Source organism: Dicentrarchus labrax, unplaced genomic scaffold (genome assembly GCF_905237075.1).
Source record: "Dicentrarchus labrax unplaced genomic scaffold, dlabrax2021, whole genome shotgun sequence".
NCBI classification, from domain to species: Eukaryota; Metazoa; Chordata; class Actinopteri; family Moronidae; genus Dicentrarchus; species Dicentrarchus labrax.
The window spans coordinates 3182149-3199818 of record NW_026136719.1 but is presented as its reverse complement, the minus strand read 5'-3'; the positions used below and the strand labels follow the sequence as shown (position 1 = coordinate 3199818).

The window sequence follows — 17670 nt, the reverse complement described above, 5'->3', positions numbered from 1 at the left end:
CTAACATCAGACATAGTTAGCAGCAGTTCATTATCTGTCCATCAGGAAACTCTCCATAAAATCTAATCACTGACAATAGTTTGACAACAGGAAATAAAGAACTGAGATGTTTTTATTGCCGGTTTTGGGTCCTGCCACCATGGGGCTAGTTTGGCTGCACGAGCTAACAGTATCTAACATTACTGTTAGCGACAGTTAGCTTCTTTTAGCAACGAGTTCATCAGGAAACTCCATAAATGACCTCGGTACCGCTGTCCTCTGTCTGTCCTCTGTCTGTCCTCTGTCTGTCAGTCTCTGTGTTCACTGGGAGGTTGCTGAGCCCCGTTCAGTTGCTAACGCTAACAGCAGCTACATTAGCAGTTAGCTGGAGGACATCAGAGAGAAAAGCAGACAATATTGTCTCCATAAAATCTGATCCAGTTTCACCAGAATCTCTGATAAAGTTGTTTGTACAGTAATCAGTGAGCTCCGCTAGCTAACTAACTAATGAATCTTGGCTCTGTGTCGCTGAACGTTGCAGATTGATTGACGGGTGAATGTCTGATATTATTGGTTGAAATCAGTTAGTTCATGCTGACGTAAGCACGCGTCACATTTAGTTTTACAGGAAGAAACAATGATTGGAGTTTTTGTGAATGTTATTATTATATTTAACATAAATTGTTACATAGAGGAACAATGTAACTGAAGATCTTAAAGGGTTCAAATGACCTTTTTAATTTCACCTGGACTTATAAAAACAGTGATAAAACAGATACATGTTGCTTTAAGTTCAGGATCCATCTTCCTCCGCAGTCGCTTTATAAACTTCATTGAAGGAACTTTTTTACTGCCTGGTTCAACTTTTGTGATTTCTTGATCAACCCTGACAGTTTGAGAGTGGATCAGAAACACTGTGAAATCTCCTCAGTCAGATTGTGGATGTGTGAGAGTGTTTCTCTGAGTCTGAGAGAGTGTCTGCTTTCATTAGAGCCTGAATGTCTGTGATTGGCTCCTGGTGGGAGGCTTTTGTCTGAGAGAGAGAGAGAGAGAGAGAGAGAGGGAGAGGGAGGGAGAGAGAGAGAGAGGGGGCAGGAAGTAAGACCAGGCAGCCTCAGCTATTGGCTGAGCCTGCGTTGGGAGGGCGGGGCCTGTCCTGGTTGGGTGGGGGGAGGTGGTGCTGCTGCAGTCAGCCTCATTCTTCTGGAGGAGCCGAGCAGAGAGAGTGTTTCTCCTCACAGTGAGCGCCCACCGGCACACGAGTGAGCACAGGAGGACTGTTGAACCACCGCAGACAGGACTCTGACAGCGTCCTCCAACCCAGGCAGGGTGCACCGTTCTGGGGGTGAACTCTGCACGGACTCAGCCTCTTCCCTCTGGAGCTCTGCAGTCTCTGGCTTGCCTCAGTGTGTGTGTGTGTGTGTTTGTGTGTGTGTGTGTGTGTATGTGTGTATGTGTGTGTGTGTGTGTGTGTGAGAGTGTGTGTGTGTGTGTGTGAGGACAGTTTTGCAGAGCTGTTACACACCTTCTGGATTGGAGGCGATGCCAACTCCTCCTGCAGAGCTTTTTCCCTGTTTCTGGATGGATTTTTGAAGGGTTTACAAATCTCTCCCCCCTCTCCCGTGGATTAGGATATGGAGTGATTCCTCTCAGAACAACAGTGGAAGTAACAGCCTCCCCATACACACACACACACACACAGGTGAGGGATTTTCACTTTCTGCCTCTGTGGGAGATAAACACAGTTTGTCTTTAATGCTCAGATCCGACTGAACAGCTTAAATCTCTCCAACAGAAAGTCTGAGATTCTGCTTTTGTTGGATTATGATCATTGCTGTGTGTGTGTGTGTGTGTGTGTGTTAGGTCCATGTGACCTGTGTGTTGGATAAGCTTCATTCTTACCCACTGAGCCATGTTCACACTCCGGCCCCGTGCTTTTACTTTTACATGTGGATATTTAATCATTTCCCACACGTTAAGAAACACCTGCTTTAATTCATTCAGACACATTTTGAGGTCATGACTTCCTCCTGGATGCAGATAAAAACCTAAACACTATCACGACTGAGAGCTGCTCCGTACTACGCTGGTTCCCCACCGCGGTGCTTGTGTGCATCCTCAAATAAAAGCTGCAAACAAAAGCTCAATTAGTGGCCGTTGGTGCAGTTTTAATGAGTAGAAGAAGACACATGGAGGTCGATGATGAGAGACTTTATTAAATTGTAATCTGGAACTCTTTTTAACAGAAATACTCCTCTACTGATTTATTCACTCTATTCCTTTGTGATGTTAAGCTCCTGTTAATGAAACTCTGAAGCAATCCTTTTATTTATGAATTGTGAAGATGAAGGTTTTGTCACATTTTCCCTCCCCTCCTCTCCCCCTTCCTCCCCCCTCCATGGTGAGGGAATGGATAATGCCTCCCCACGATCTGTTGAAAAGCTTTTGATACGACGCAGATAAAGAGATGAAGGTTGTTGTTGTGCTGCGTGTGCATTTGTGGCCCTCAGTGATCGATACCTCTGAACGGACCTCCTGCAGTTGCATCCAGTAACCGCAGGTGGCGCCAGATAAACTTAACTCTTAACGACTTCAGTGTCGGCATACACGGATCGCTGTGGGTATGAAGGAATTCTGTCAACTTTAAAGGCTTTGACTGGAATTGTTTTTCTCTAGCTACATTAAAAAGTGCTTACATTTTACTCTTAAAGAGTTGTACAAACACCAAACATTGTTAGTTTAAAGAGGACGGATTAAATGTCCGCAGCGGTTAGCTTATCGGCTAATTCACATCTATAATATCGAAACATGGCCAAATATAAGACGGATAACAAAGCTGTGTTTGTGTTTTCAGTTGATTTTAATAAAGGCTGGATGTCAAACCCCATTTTTTTATATGTGCCAAAAACACCTGAAAGCTGAGACTGAGCTGAGTCCTGAGTGGTCGCTGATATCTAGAGAGCAGGATGGCTGATGGCTGATATAAAATACTGACAACAAAACAAAGAAAGTTGTGTATAATTAAGGAATATGTTTACTGTAGGATGCATTACAGTTATAGTTCAGGCCTTTTCTCACAAAAGGAAGCTGCTGACAGACGACGTCCGGTTACCCTTTCAAAATAAATGTGGCAGTTTGGTTAGGAAAAGATGAGTTACGTTATGCACCTGACCATCAACTCTGACTTTTGGCTTCGACCTACTTAAAGTCCAACCCCTCCATCCAACCATCCAACCATCCATCCGTCCAACCATCCATCCAACCATCCAACCATCCATCCATCCATCCATCCAACCATCCATCCATCCATCCATCCGTCCAACCATCCGTCCAACCATCCATCCGTCCAACCATCCATCTGTCCAACCATCCATCCTTCCAACCATCCATCCATCCAACCATCCATCCAACCATCCATCCGTCCAACCATCCATCCGTCCAACCATCCATCCAACCATCCATCCGTCCAACCATCCATCTGTCCAACCATCCGTCCAACCATCCATCCGTCCAACCATCCATCCGTCCAACCATCCATCCATCCAACCATCCATCCAACTATCCATCCATCCGTCCAACCATCCATCCAACCATCCATCCAACCAACCATCCAACTCATCCATCCATCCATCCGTCCAACCATCCATCTGTCCAACCATCCATCCGTCCAACCATCCATCCGTCCAACCATCGATCCAACCATCCATCCAACCAACCATCCAACTCATCCATCCATCCGTCCAACCATCCATCTGTCCAACCATCCAACCATCCATCCATCCAACCATCCATCCGTCCAACCATCTATCTATCCATCCGTCCATCCATCCCTCCTGCTCTCTGTACTGCGCCTTCATGTTTTTATGTGTAGATGCACTGGTTCCCGACCTTTTTCCTTATTGTTTGATAAACTGACTCAGTGACATATTTTATTGATATTTCATATTATATTAAAAACTGTACAAAGAACCCAAAGCTCAGTAACTGCAGGACGTTTGAGCAGATTATTTCCTGTTTGGGGACTTTTCTTCACAGAAGTGAACCCACTGTGTATATTCTTTAAGTTTTCTTACACCCATTAAAATCAAAGGCCTCTCGACCCCCCCATAAAGCTTTGACAACCCCCAGGTTGGGAACCACCGCTCTAATGGCTCGTCTCTTACACACACGGCGTGATACTGGGCTTGTAGCTGCTTTATGTTAAACCTGCATTAATATTTCTTTTTGGCCACCTGGGGGCAGAGCGACACCTTGTAAACGAAACACTGACATATTATGACCATATAAAGTTTACACTTAAAGCATCCAACTGCAGCCCCTCTCATGCAGGTAGTATCGCCCCCTGCTGGTCGGAGGGATTATATAAGTGGGTGATGGGTGATATAAATGTGTCGCAAAACCAAAACCTGGAGCTAAAAGAGGCTGTAAAGCCGTATAAGCACTGTGTGTAGATGAGAGCGGCTTTGAATGAGGAAAATGTGTATCGAATACCAAAACAATAACCGGCGCACACACACTCTCACGCACACACACTCACACACACACTCACATTGTTGGTTGTAGCAGCTGTTTCTTCTGTGACGCTCTGCTGCTACCCCCCCCCCCCCGATAAAGAAAATCCTGCATGGTTCGCCTTTTGGCAGATGAAATGCATCATGGGTGCGTTGTTGTGTCTTACAGCCTACAGACGTTATGTACACTGCAGCGAGGGGCTATAAGGTCAGTTAATAATGCAGGTACAAGAACACAGACTGTAAAGTTTACAGATTTAGTCGAATATGACGCCGCACAAATAATTTATAAAAACGAGAAAGAATTCACTACCCAGCGATATAGAAATGTGTTCTTTGATATGTGAGGTTAAAACTCTGGAGCTGAAGTGCAAACATTTCAGTCCAACAAAATATATGAGGATTTATTCATCCAGTTTGTGTATAAAGTTATTGTTAATTTCATTTTATTGTTATTTTGTTCACTTTATACACTGTAAAACCTCACAGCATATCCTCCAGTTCTCATTCACTGGACTTAAACCCAACTCAAAAATCAGCTCTTGAACTAATAGCTCATTTGTTTTGAGTGAACTCAAATTGTGCAGGATTTCAAAATAAAATGACAGTTTGTTCCATTTACTCATTTTCTTTAAGTTGATTTTATATAACTACACAAATGTAAACACAAAAGCCCCAAAATCAAATAATCAACTACCATTTTGTTTTTTATCGTACGTCAGCTGTTTTTACAGGTTACGTAATAATTAGGAAATTCAATGTAAATGGAAACATTTGTATAAAGAAAATGTATTTAAGTTCTGTTAATGCATTTTTAATACGTTTTGGAGAAATGCTGCATATGAGTGTCATTTATTTACTAGTTTTAAGTTCAATAAACTTGAGTTACTAGTTAAATTAGTTCTTCCTGTTGCTTTCGTCCCCGTCCGACCTCCTCGTCTGTCTCCTGTCCCTCCTTCTAATAACAGAGCTGAACACAGAGCGGTATTTAAATATTCATCAGCTGTTGGACGGCGTGCCCGAGCGTGGCGCTGGTAGGGGAACTGTAGTAGCAGCACTTGGCTCCACACTTAACCCGTCCAGGAAGTGTGAAATCAGATTTAGGAAATGAGAAACACCGGTTGCGTTCGCTCGGAAATCCCTCAAGTGTGCGATTGGAATTCCTGATGTGTCGCCCTCGCCACTGCACCTCGGGCGCTTTTATGCTAATGAGGCGGTTGGTTGGAGGGAGGCAGCGACGCGTGTCTGAGTGGTAGCAGAGCGTGGAGGCTGCGAGGAGGAGGAACCGGACCTGTACTGGATCTGATGGTGTAGATCTTAAAGGGGCGCCAGCGTTTTCTTACACCTGAAGATCCGTTCACACCGCTCTACCTGTGTGATGTCATTAGTGATGTCACCGGGGTTGTTTTACTTTGAGATGAGCAGAAAGTTCCCGTAGCAAACCTGCAGGAGATTGAAAGTGGTGGCAGGGAGGGTCCAAGGAAAAGACCGGTGCATTGTGGGAAATGTAGGATGGAGTGTCTGCAAAATCAGTTTCTTTCTATAAAATATGTTCAGTAAAGTCCAAGTTATGAAAATAACACGACAGTTTACTTCAGATAAAATACAATAGTCTTGGGCTGCAACTAAAGATTAATGTCAGTGTTGATAAATCTGTAAAATATTAAAAAATAGAGACAAAACGAGCAAATTGAAAACATTATGTGCCTCTAACAGTCTAAAACTTTACAATATTAAATTAACTGAAGTGTATTAAGGAAGAAAAGCAGCAAATAGTCACATTTGAGAAGCTGGAATTTTTGTTTAATGGCTGAATTGATTATCAAAATAGTGGCAGATTCATTTTCTGCCAATCAATTAAAGTGTGTGTGTGTGTGTGTGTGTGTGTGTGTGTGTGTGTGTGTGTGTGTGTGTGTGTGTATGTGTTTAAACTAAAGGTTCAGTCGAGCGGTCAGAAACAAAAGCAGTCCCGTCCTCCAACGAGTCACTGCGCTGTGTAGCCGAGCGAATAATTACAGAGCTGTTTGTGTCCGTGCGATTACACTTCGCAAATGATGGTCATTGTGATCAGTTTGTGATGCTGTCTAACCTGTTACCGTGGGCGACAGATGGCCGAGTTGGTAATTAATCATAAAGTAAGAGGAGGAGGAGGAGGAGGAGGAAGAGGTGGAGGAGGTTGCAGATAATAAATAAAAAACAGAGCGAGACAAAGAGGAAAACAGCAGATGTTCCGCAGTTATTGTGCAGAAATATCTGGGGAGCTTCAGGTGCATAATGAAAGAGAGTATTTTCTCTTTTAGGATCAGGTCATATGTAAGCAAATATTAAATTAATAAAACACAACTTCATTATGTCATCAGTTACAGATCATTATTGTATGTTCTATTAAAAGCTTCCAGAAGTTAATGAGTGTGAACATAATCGCTTTACACAGTAATTAAAACACAATAAGGCCTCATAATGTTCAGACGCTGAACTATAGATCAATCATGGTGGTCCTTAAAGGTTATATATGAGATTATGAACATTAATATTCTCTATATAAAGGTACAGAGTCACATGGTGTCTCTCTCCCTCTGCCTGTGTTGTATCGCAGCCTCTCTGTGGTTTGTTTCCATAGCCGGTCTGCTCCGACTGAAACTGCTGTTTTTATCATCTACGTCGGTGAATTAAGGATTTATTTCCACCAAACCAGAGTTGGTGATTGTTGGAAACACTAACAGAGACGCTTTTAATGAGTTTTATTCTGTTTCTGTCCACTTTGAATGAAGTTACGATGATCTGAAGGTAAAATTAGTGTTTTTGTCTCTGGAGTCTGGTGGAGAGTGATAGTGATATTACGTCTGTTTGTGGTTAAACTAAAGGTCTATCTCTGTAGGGATCCTTTCCATAATGCTGTCAGACACTGACAATAACAACCTGAGTCTGTCAGTGGCAGAAACTATTACTGTTAGTGGACGCACTCTGACGGGTGCATTTGTCCTCGTGGATTAGCTGACGCTACGTGGCAGCCTTTGCAGTCTGTTTGGCAGATATTTTCTCATCTAACTCTGGTTTTGTGGAAATAAATCCTTAATTTGCAGAGTTGGTGGTTGTTGGAAACACTAACAGAGATGGTTTGGTGAGTTTGATTCTGTTTCCACTTTGAAATGTGTTTTATGATTATCTGCTAAAACGACTGGTTTTGTCAGTGGAGTCTGGTTGGTTGTTTTGGTCTTAGACTGCTGGCCTTGGTGGAGGTCTGTGTGTGTGAACATTAGACTCTGGCTCTGCTCTGGTCTTTAATGAGCTCTTCCTGCTCCATTGTCTGCACATAACAGAAAAGAAAGTAGACCTAACCATTAAAATATGAGTGATCAATATTTCAGAGCTATATGTGGTATAATATTAATGTTACAGGCTCTGCTGAGTGAGCCTTAATGCACTCTGCGGCTCATATAGCTGATAGTGTAATAATATGTTTTATTCTTCCTCTCTGAACCACTTTTCTAATTTACAGCTTTTTTTCAGGATTCTTCTTCCTCTTGTAATGAATCACATAAAGGTTTTTAATTTTAGGAACTTTCACTTCCTTTAAATTACAAGTTGGTGATATTCTCTGTTTCTCTTATTGTCAACAAATCAAGACTAAACCAACAGTGAATGTATTCACTAACAAGTGTGTGTGTATCAGAGCCTGATATATCCTCTAAGTCCTGCACAGCTACACACATATATTCATATAAAATCACAGGTACTGGGGCAAGTACAAATGATCTAAATGTGGAGGAGAAAACATGTAAACATATGTTGTTTTTTTCAGGGGAAATCAGAAATGTATGGAAGCCCATTCCTGCCAATGTCATTATTTTGAGAACGTTACTCATTATAATGACTCAACATCTATTTTTTTCCCATCACATTGGCGGAGATGGGCTTCTATAGAAATGAAAATGTCTGTGCGAGCTATTTTTAAAATTGAAATCAGCCAATATTGTCATGCTCAATCAGATGCCAGGATTATTATTATTTTGTTTGTGAAGCTCGGTAAGAGCACAGGAGGCAACCCTCAAACCACCAGAACAGGAGGACGAGACGCTGTAACCCAGTTAGCGGTAAAGTTGGTCTTCAAGTGTCTTAACAGCAGAAAAAGTGTCAGATGTCAGAAATGTTATATTCAGTTAGTTGTACGTCAGGACTCAACCACTATTTCTACTTTTATAGATAATAATAATAATAAACAGGATTGTTTGTCTTGCTGTGTGTAGGATTTTGGCTCCTAATAGCTTAAACAGCAATATGATATTCGTATTTTATGGTGTTACATTACATTACCCCAAGAAATGCCCCATCTCCTCCTGTTTGTGGGATTGACGCTGCAGTGAGCAGCTGTTTGAGGAAGTCTCTGAACCTTTTGTTGCTTATTGACAATAACGTGTACAAGAACACCGGCCTCGTTATCTTTATTTCACACGACCCTGTTTTAATTGCTGACCTGGTTCCGAGCAGCAGGGCGGCAAACAGATTCATAAAAATCTGAATTAACGACTATTATCTGCTGTTTTTGCCTCTTCCTCCTCTTCCTCCTCTTCCGTCCCCACTCCGTTGTTTCCCTCCATCCCTCCTTTCTCTCTCTTCGTGCTAATGGTTTCTCCATTAACCCCACCTGACGGCTGTGTGGGTAATTACAGATTTATTTACGGCCCGTGGCCACACACAATGAGATATAAATAATGTGTTTGACCAAGCAGAAAGAGACATTATCCCGCCGTGCATTTCACATATTTAACACACACTCTCTCACAAGCACCGACTCTTCTCTTTAATGGAGACTGTTGCCAGAAGGTTTAACAGAGACACAGCATTGTCTCTGTTGTCCTTGTAGTGTCTCTGGTTCCACTCGAGCCCGGTGGGTTCTTCCGTTCCCTCAGCTGCTGCAGGATGTCGACACCAGCTTGGTGGATGTCAGCAGAACCGCAGTGAACAAAAAGCCAATCAGAGTCATTCATTAGTGTAATCCACGTAAGGTGTACAGACAAAGTGTAAGAAAACATCAAATTATATATCACAATGTTTCATTTTGTGATACCGTATCGATTTCTGTGTTTAAACCCGTCAACCGTTAGAAAGCAGTGATGTGAACATGAACCGAGGGCTCTGATGTTACAGGGGTTGTGATGAATACAAATGCAGATCTTATTCGTTCTGGTTGCACAGAAAAACTCAACTTTTTTCAGGCTTAACTGGGACAGACAGACAGAATATGAAATCCTATTTCTGCCAACGTGACGAAGAAAAAGGATTCTGTAATCTGTAGTCTTTGTAATGAGAACATTTATCAAAATATTGACTTGACGCTCTACCTAGTTCTATGGATCCATGATGATGAAAATACAGGAAAATAGAAATGAATGGTAAAAATTGTCAATTGGCTCTCTTGTAGTTCGCACTGTGTGTTAGTGACGCCCTCAGTTCGGCGCTCAGCTGTCACCGGCTGCCACACAACTCGACCCCTCGGGGGCAGTAGAGGCCTGTGACTGTGTTTTGTACCTGTTGTCCTTTCTGACTTACCGTAGTTCTGCTCTGTACCAGGAGTATGACGTAATATTAGTTGAAATACTGACCTAAAAGTCCTTCTTTAATGTTGTAACAAACATAAAAACGATGCAATGCTAATCATGTTAGCATGTCTATGGGTTTTCAGTGTTAGGTTAGCATCACGCTAACAACTAGCTGCAGTTAAATGATAAGTTAAAAAGAAAAGTGTTTTCAGATTAAATCTGGATGTTTGTCTTTGACTTGACTTTAGCCTTTTATTTGTAGACCAGAGGAATCAATCAATCAATAAATCAATTAAGCTTTATTTGTAGCACCTTTCAGACAAAGCACTTTACAACGATTGCTAAATTGATTTAAACCAACGCAAAATAACACAAAAAGTAAAAAGTTAAGGAAATGAAACGACAATAAAAGACGAATATTTCAAATGATAAAAGATGACAATAAAAACAGGAAATACTGCACTGTAAAAACAGATACGTTCATATAACCGTTAAAATGTTGAAACTGATCACATCAAACCTGTTAAGTAAATGAACTTTAAATTTTGTTAAAAACATTCTTGATCAAGTTGCTTTAGTCATTTTAAGTGACACTGGTTTAATTCTGTATTTTTTATTTGTGCTGTGAAAACAAAATAGTAAAAAGTTATTAATAAGGAATGTAACAAAGTTAGTGTCACTTAAAATCACCTGTAAAAGCGGCTTGATGAAGAATCTTTTTAACTTTAAACATTTTTTGTTTGTGTTACTTAAAGTTTTACAGTGTTCACTAAATAACTGATTATAATAAAACAGGAAAAGGTTAATAAATTAAATAATGGACAAAGTAAAAGTCGTCTTTGGACATTTTGCTATTTTTTAAAAATCTTTTAAAAACATTTTCTAATGTAATCAAATACTTTATTCTCCAGTCTGTTGTATTTAATGCATAATGTTGTATTAAAGTTATTACATTTATATCTTTAATGTATAACAATAAAGTTTCTCTGTGTTAATCCCCTCTATTGGAAACATTGACCTCCTTCCTGGTCGTTTCCTGAACCGGATCCGGACTTCGTGGTCTGCCGGGCTGCGTGTTAATAATCTCTGAAGCTCTGATTGATTTCAGCTCGTTATCTGTTTGCTGTGTTTGTGTTTTTGAGCTCCGGTGCAGCCGAGAGCTGTTTGTCAGATTTATGTCGGCCAATGCAGAGGATAAAACGTTAACAAGTGTGAGTCAAATTCTGCTGTTAGGATGTCTGTTTATCGGCGCTTTTACGGCTCATTTATACGCGTTTCTTTTTGATTTATTCTGCGTCGTTAAAATGTCCACTGACGGCAGTTTTATTGTCATTTATTCAATCACGAGCTCGTGTTAAGAGCATTTTTTGTGGTTTTAAGACCAGCTGACGTTACAGAGAGTGACGGGAGAACAGCCAACGGTTGGAATAAAATGTGGAAATGCTCTTTTGTTCCTCTGAGTGGTTTGATGTTTTAGTTTTATGGTTTTATTTTGGCTTCACTAAGATCTTCGTCTGACTTTATTAGTTTTATAAAGCAAATATTTGGTTTTGATTTCTGAAAGTATTAAATCTGACCGGTTTTATATCTTCTTGTGTTTGGTAACAGAGACAGTGAATATTCTATAATATCATATTATAGAATAAGAGTCAATGGTCACATTTAGCAGCTATCACTCTTCTGTGGCTCTTCAGCAGACTTTGTGAACAATTGACCCTTCCTAAGCCCCGCCCCCTTTTGCTCTGTGCTCCAATCACAGTTGAGCAAGCCTCGGTCAACTTCCTCCTGGCCTGTACTAAGAGATGCTATATGCTAAGCTAATCTGTGTTGAAAAGACAGCCACATTTTGAAGATGGTTGAAAGATAAAAGTGACTCAAGCTGAACGGAAGAAATATCTTAATATGATGAGACTGAACATTCACGTTGAGCTCGCTTTATTCTAAAATGCAGGTCCAGTTTCTACATGCTGGGGACCCAAACTGAACATTTCCAACATAAAACTACAACTAAAATGTAATGTAAAGTAGTTATGTTTGTCTTTTATCTCTGAGAAATAATGAATTAAAAGTTCATTTTGTAGCATCTTAATATAAATGTTTCTTGTATTGGATCGTTGGCAGCGTATGAAGACGGCGTATGTCATCGGCCTCAGTGTTCGCGTGCCGTTTGACCTGACTGTAAACCGGGCGGGGAGGTTGTGTTGTAAATGATGCATTATGGGAAATGTAGGGTCTAGTGGTTTACACATACACTGTTTTGTGTCTCTTTGTGCTGATTTTGCACATTTTTATGGCTGTTTTGTGGTCGTTTGATTACCTTTCCATCGTCGTCCTGTAGAGACGACGAATGTCAGCAAATCCGATAAAATAAATGCGGCCTGTGGTCGTTCAAAGATCTCACCTTGGACTGACAGATGAATTACATTAACGATAAGAAACCAGCGTTTACCTGAGAACCACAGCGAGTCGGGTATCATCACACAGTCGCTGTGTGTTCGGGTCCGTGGTCACGTGTCCGTCGGTGCCTGATTGAATCCCAGCAGCAGTGGGAGGATAAAAGTTGACCCGTGTTCAGTGTTTCTGTGTGATACGAGGCAGCGCTGCTGCGGCGCTCATCGCCTTCAGCTCCAAGCTGCACGTGGGAGTCCGACTCTGATTTGATGCCTTTTTATAGAGGAAGCCTGCTGCTCCTATTTCTGTGCAGTATGAAACCTGTGTGTGTGTGTGTGGGAGCAGCCAGCAGATCCTCCATCTCAACAGTTTTAGTGTCGTATGAAGGAGAAATAAAAGCTGACGGAGAAATGGGTGCTATAAAGCGACCTGTGTGTGGCGTTGGCCGCGAATGGAAAGGGGATGTTGTGACTCGGTGACTCGATGTGACCTGAGATCTGTCTGAACCGGGCAGATAAATTACTTTTTTATTATTGGTGAGAAAACCTTTTCTACTGTATTTAAAGGTTATATGTCAAAGACTGCTGGATTTGCTGTGTTATCGCTGTTTTATTCTTTTATTTTAACATTGAGCTGCCAGCTGTAACAGAGGCTTCAAGTCCCAAGTCCTAAACAAGAATATAATCAGCTTTCTAATCTACATTAACCGTTGTCTAGCTAATTACCTAACTAGCTGGCTAACAATGAATGTAAATGAGCTAACTTGTTATCTTGCATTTTGCTCTACAGAAGAATGCCGGCTAAATAGCTCGCTAACGATTGATTTAGATTAGCTGTTGGGATAATTTATTGTGAACCTCAGTTACTTTTGTAATATTTATAATACAGACATTTTTAGACCAATGTTCATATAATTCGATGTTTCGAATCGATAATTCGATGTATATTAATAATAATATCTAGACCTGATGTGTGAAGTCCTGCAGCCATGTTGGTAAAGTCTTATTTGCACTTTATTTTAGTGTTTCTTAAATAAACAACTAACATTTAAAGACTATATGTTAATAACTAATGTAAATTCCTTCCCACCCCACAATCCCAACCTCTCAATAATGATAACAGAAACAAGAGGAAAAAGGAGCTCAGTATATGTCGATTTATTTCTGTTCTGGGACCTCCTTCTTCCTCCCCCCTTCCTCAAAAAAAAAAATAAAAGAAGAAGAAAAAACCCCCCCCCCCCCCCCATTGAAAAAAAAAAAAAAAAAAAAAAAGGAAAAGGGAAAAAAAAAAACAAAAAAAAAAAAAAAAAAAAAAAAAAAAAAAAAAAAAAAATAATATTAGTAATTAGATATAAAAAAGTTAAGTTGTGGTGGTTGTTACATGTTTAAGTGCTGTTATTCGTACAGTTGGATAAAGATATTTATCATTAGTTTGAGCGGCTGTGGGTTGACGCAGTAATCAGTTCTGTCTGGTTTTCGGTGTATTTGTACTTTCCCCCGGCCTCCAGTTTACCCACATTAAACCACATTGTTGTTGTTGGGGGGGTGTTGTGGTCCTAATGGCCTGTGTCCAACATGTGGCTTCTCAACATGCCCCTCGCATTAACGGCCGTCTGAGTGGGGGGCAGTGGGCCCCGTGGGGAGGGGGGAGGTGGACTCCTGCAGGGGGATATGAATGGAGGATCGGGGAGGGGAGGCGTTGGGGCGGGGGTAAGGTGTTTTGGCCCCGGGAGGTGTCGGCTCTCTCTTTTGTCCCCGTCGTCGGCCTCTTCGTATTCAGATCAGATGTTGGCAGCTCGGAGAGGAGTAACATTGACTCCCACAGACGGATCTGTGTCTGTGGCTCTGCTGAGGTTGCATCCACTCACTCCTGTAGGTAAGAACATGAAATCAGTTCTGTTTTATTTCTGTCAGATTCTGAGTTTAGTTTTCAGTTGTTATGATGAAGCAGACACAGCCACAGAGGCAAAAGGACCTGACTGTAGATATTTGTTCTCTTATGCAGTCCTTATCTTTGAATCACATTTTAGTAGAGATAGACCCTCGATATTCAGCATTTCACCAGTGATCTCGTACTGTTTGGGTTTGGTAAGGCTGTGATGTCTCTCTGTCTGTGAAAACAAGTATTTAATTATAAAATAATTGTTTAAGATAATGTTGGAAAGTTCTACTTAAGTTGCAGCATTTATTCATATATATGCATAAAGTACTTTTACTTAAGTAGAAGTAGGGGCGGGGTAGTAGGTAGTAGTGAGGGGAGGTGTCAGTCATAGTGAACAGAATACTATAAAACAGGCTATAACACAAATAAATGTAAAGGGGTAAAAAGTTAAAGTTAAAAAAATATTTTCTTACCTCAAAATACTTGTTTTCCTTTTAAAATTCAAGCTGTGGAGTATTAAAGTATTAAAAATTAAAGGATAAACACGAGACAAACAAATAAGTTGAAAATCAATTCATATAATCATCACATCAATAAATATAATAATAATAATACTGATAATAATAATAAACTTTAAGGGTGTTTCTGTCATTTGACATTTTGTATTTATATAATTTTATTGATTATAGCTTGTGAGTTTGATGTATTGATCCCTAATGCGGACAGAGCTGACTACAAAAAATGTTCAAAATGATTGATCACAGTCAATAAAGCTTCCAACATTTGAATAGACGGCAGCAGGGGGCAGCTCCACTGGTTGCAATAACAACAGATACCATTCAGTCTTATGGAGAAATGAGTCGACCTCTCAGTTGATTTATGAGCTCAGTAAACAGTTTCCTGATGAGTACAGCATGATGTTCATTTAGTAACCGATGGTCCCATTTAGAGTAAAACAGACCATAAAGCAGGGTATGCTTTAGGGCGGGGCTACCTTGTGATTGACAGCTCATTATCTTTGATCCAGGTGAGGAAGAGACACCTGGTTTTACATACGTCAGCTCTGTGATCATGTTTACGGCTGCTGTCGGTTCTGTAATTTACTTTACCCACTGATAATCCCACTTTCTGTCCTCTGGGACTTTTATTTTGTGATTCGCTGTCGGCTTCTGGTCTCAGACTGATGGTTTCAGATCGTGTTGTTCTGATGTGTAATCTGAGGAAGAGCACCAGCAGATGTTTGGTAATGGAGTGAGTCGCTGGTGTGTGAAGAGTTCTCGTGCAGATAAATGAATCCCGCACTGACACAGGTGCTAATGAGAGAGATTGGGCCTGTTTACTCTGCAGGCAGCCAGGACTTACAGATAAACTTCCACTCGTGTTGGATAAAAGGTCTGCAGCGCGTGAGCCTCGGCTGTCGTCCAAAGGTTTTGCTTGCAGGCTGCTTTAAGCGCCCGTCTGAATCCCAGGAGAGGACTCGTCACACTGCCTGTATCTATCTGTCTCAGCGCCGCTCGTCAGTCCTGCTGGAGCTGAACTTTGCTCCCAGCATGCCTTTATTGTCCCTTTGACTGACAGCTCCGGTCCTGACAGGGATCCCGGTGTGACAGCTGATGATGGATCAGCTGGAGACGATGCGTTCGAGTGAGATTCGGCCTTTTGTTGCACCGCCTGTTTGCTTTGTTTGCTGTTGACATGCCAGGGTTGTGATGATTCGCTGATATGATCGCCTGTTGGCGTGCAGACTGATATCCCCTCACATGGTTGTGTGTTTTATAACAGACGACGAGAAAGCACATGACGAGAGTTTAAAAGATGAAACTGATTTAAGTGTTTTGTGCTGCAGGTACAGACCCGATAATGAACATTGTGTCTGTTGTTTATCCAGAATAAGAAGGCAGTGATGACAATGTTCTTCACTCTGTAGTATCTTATATTATTTATCTTATGACTGGTAGGAGACGGATGGGTCGGTTACTGAATAGCAGACTGTTGCTATGGATGGATATTGGATCATTTTTAAATCAATATTTTGTGTTAAACTATCAATTTCTTAGTAGCAATGTAATAACAGAGATCATTCACAGCGAGGGTCTTCATTGCGTGAGTTTGGATAGTTTTTCACACCAATGGTCCTGTAGTCCACTGCAGTGGACCTGCTATACAATTTATTTATTTATAATTTAAGTTATTTTTTGGCCTTTTGTTGGCTTTATTTTTATAAAGACAGCTGTAGAGAGGCAGGAAGGGTGGGTGGAGAGAGAGGGGATGACACGCAGCATGGGGCCGCAGGTTGGATTGGAACCCAGGCCGCTGCAGCAACTCCATATGTGGGTCGCCAGCTCTACCGACTAAGCTAACCGGGCGCCCATGCTATATAATTTAAAGTAAAAACAACACTGAGTTACAGTCTCACACCTGTAGTCCAGATAATAAGGAGCTGTTCAGATGTCTTATTGTGAATGTAGACACCAACATCAGCATCATAATCTAAAGTACAATGTTAAAGGTTTAATAAGCAAACAGAAATGTAAACTGCATTAGGAAACTTAGGAAAACACACGTGTATCATAACCAGACAACCCAAAAACCCTTTAGGGCCCAAACCCAACAGGAAGTCGGCCATTTTCAATTTAATGTTCATTTTCACAGATTTTGCGCCTTGCCTTCGAACGAACTTTGTTAAAGATCGTGTCCGTGGCATGGCGTTGAATTTCGACATTTGGTCATCAAACTGTCAGTGTTCTTTGTCCCGGCCTGAACACATCTACATGCAAATATTCAGTCATACTCATCTACACATGATGCAGGACGCTCCGACACACCCACAGTGCGAGGGCTCATCATCGCTGCTTATAGCTTTAATTCTGCTTTAATGTAAGTTCGGAACAAATTCGACTGCTGTTCACGTTCACGTATGTTAGTTTCTTTTAGCTGGGGTCTCAATTGCTTTGTGTTTTTTAAACCTAAATGTTCCTGTAACCATAACCAAGTAGGTTTTGAGCCTAAACCATATTTAACTTTAATCTTTCAGATCAGAAAACAGTTCGATTTTATTTTATTTTGAAAGGAACAGACGGATGATGTCACCCTGCTGGGCTTCAATCAGAAAATGTTCAGGTCTTGTTCTGGAGAGGATAAATGTTGTATTTTTTAAATTTAATTATTGACTTTCTGTCTAAAAGCACTTTTTTCCGACATGAAATCCATCAGTTCATCTGTTGAGCTGCAGCTTGTATTCAGATATGACAGGAACGAGCCACAGTGGTGGTTCTGTCGGAAATAACGACTTACAGGAAGAAGAGTTTTTTCTTTTTGCCTTTAAAGCATGAGTTAATGACGAGTGTGAGGAATCCTCTTCCCTCATA

General features: G+C 41.1%; 1 protein-coding gene across 1 annotated transcript in view; it reads left to right on the top strand.

The window, feature by feature from the left end:
• The first annotated feature begins 1194 nt into the window (after positions 1-1194).
• The window catches only part of large2 (LARGE xylosyl- and glucuronyltransferase 2), a 75148-nt gene continuing 58672 nt past the window's right edge, over positions 1195-17670 (top strand). The window contains exon 1 of the mRNA XM_051378779.1: positions 1195-1681. The gene's annotated coding sequence lies outside the window, so the exon portion shown is untranslated. The remainder of the gene's footprint in view (positions 1682-17670) is intronic.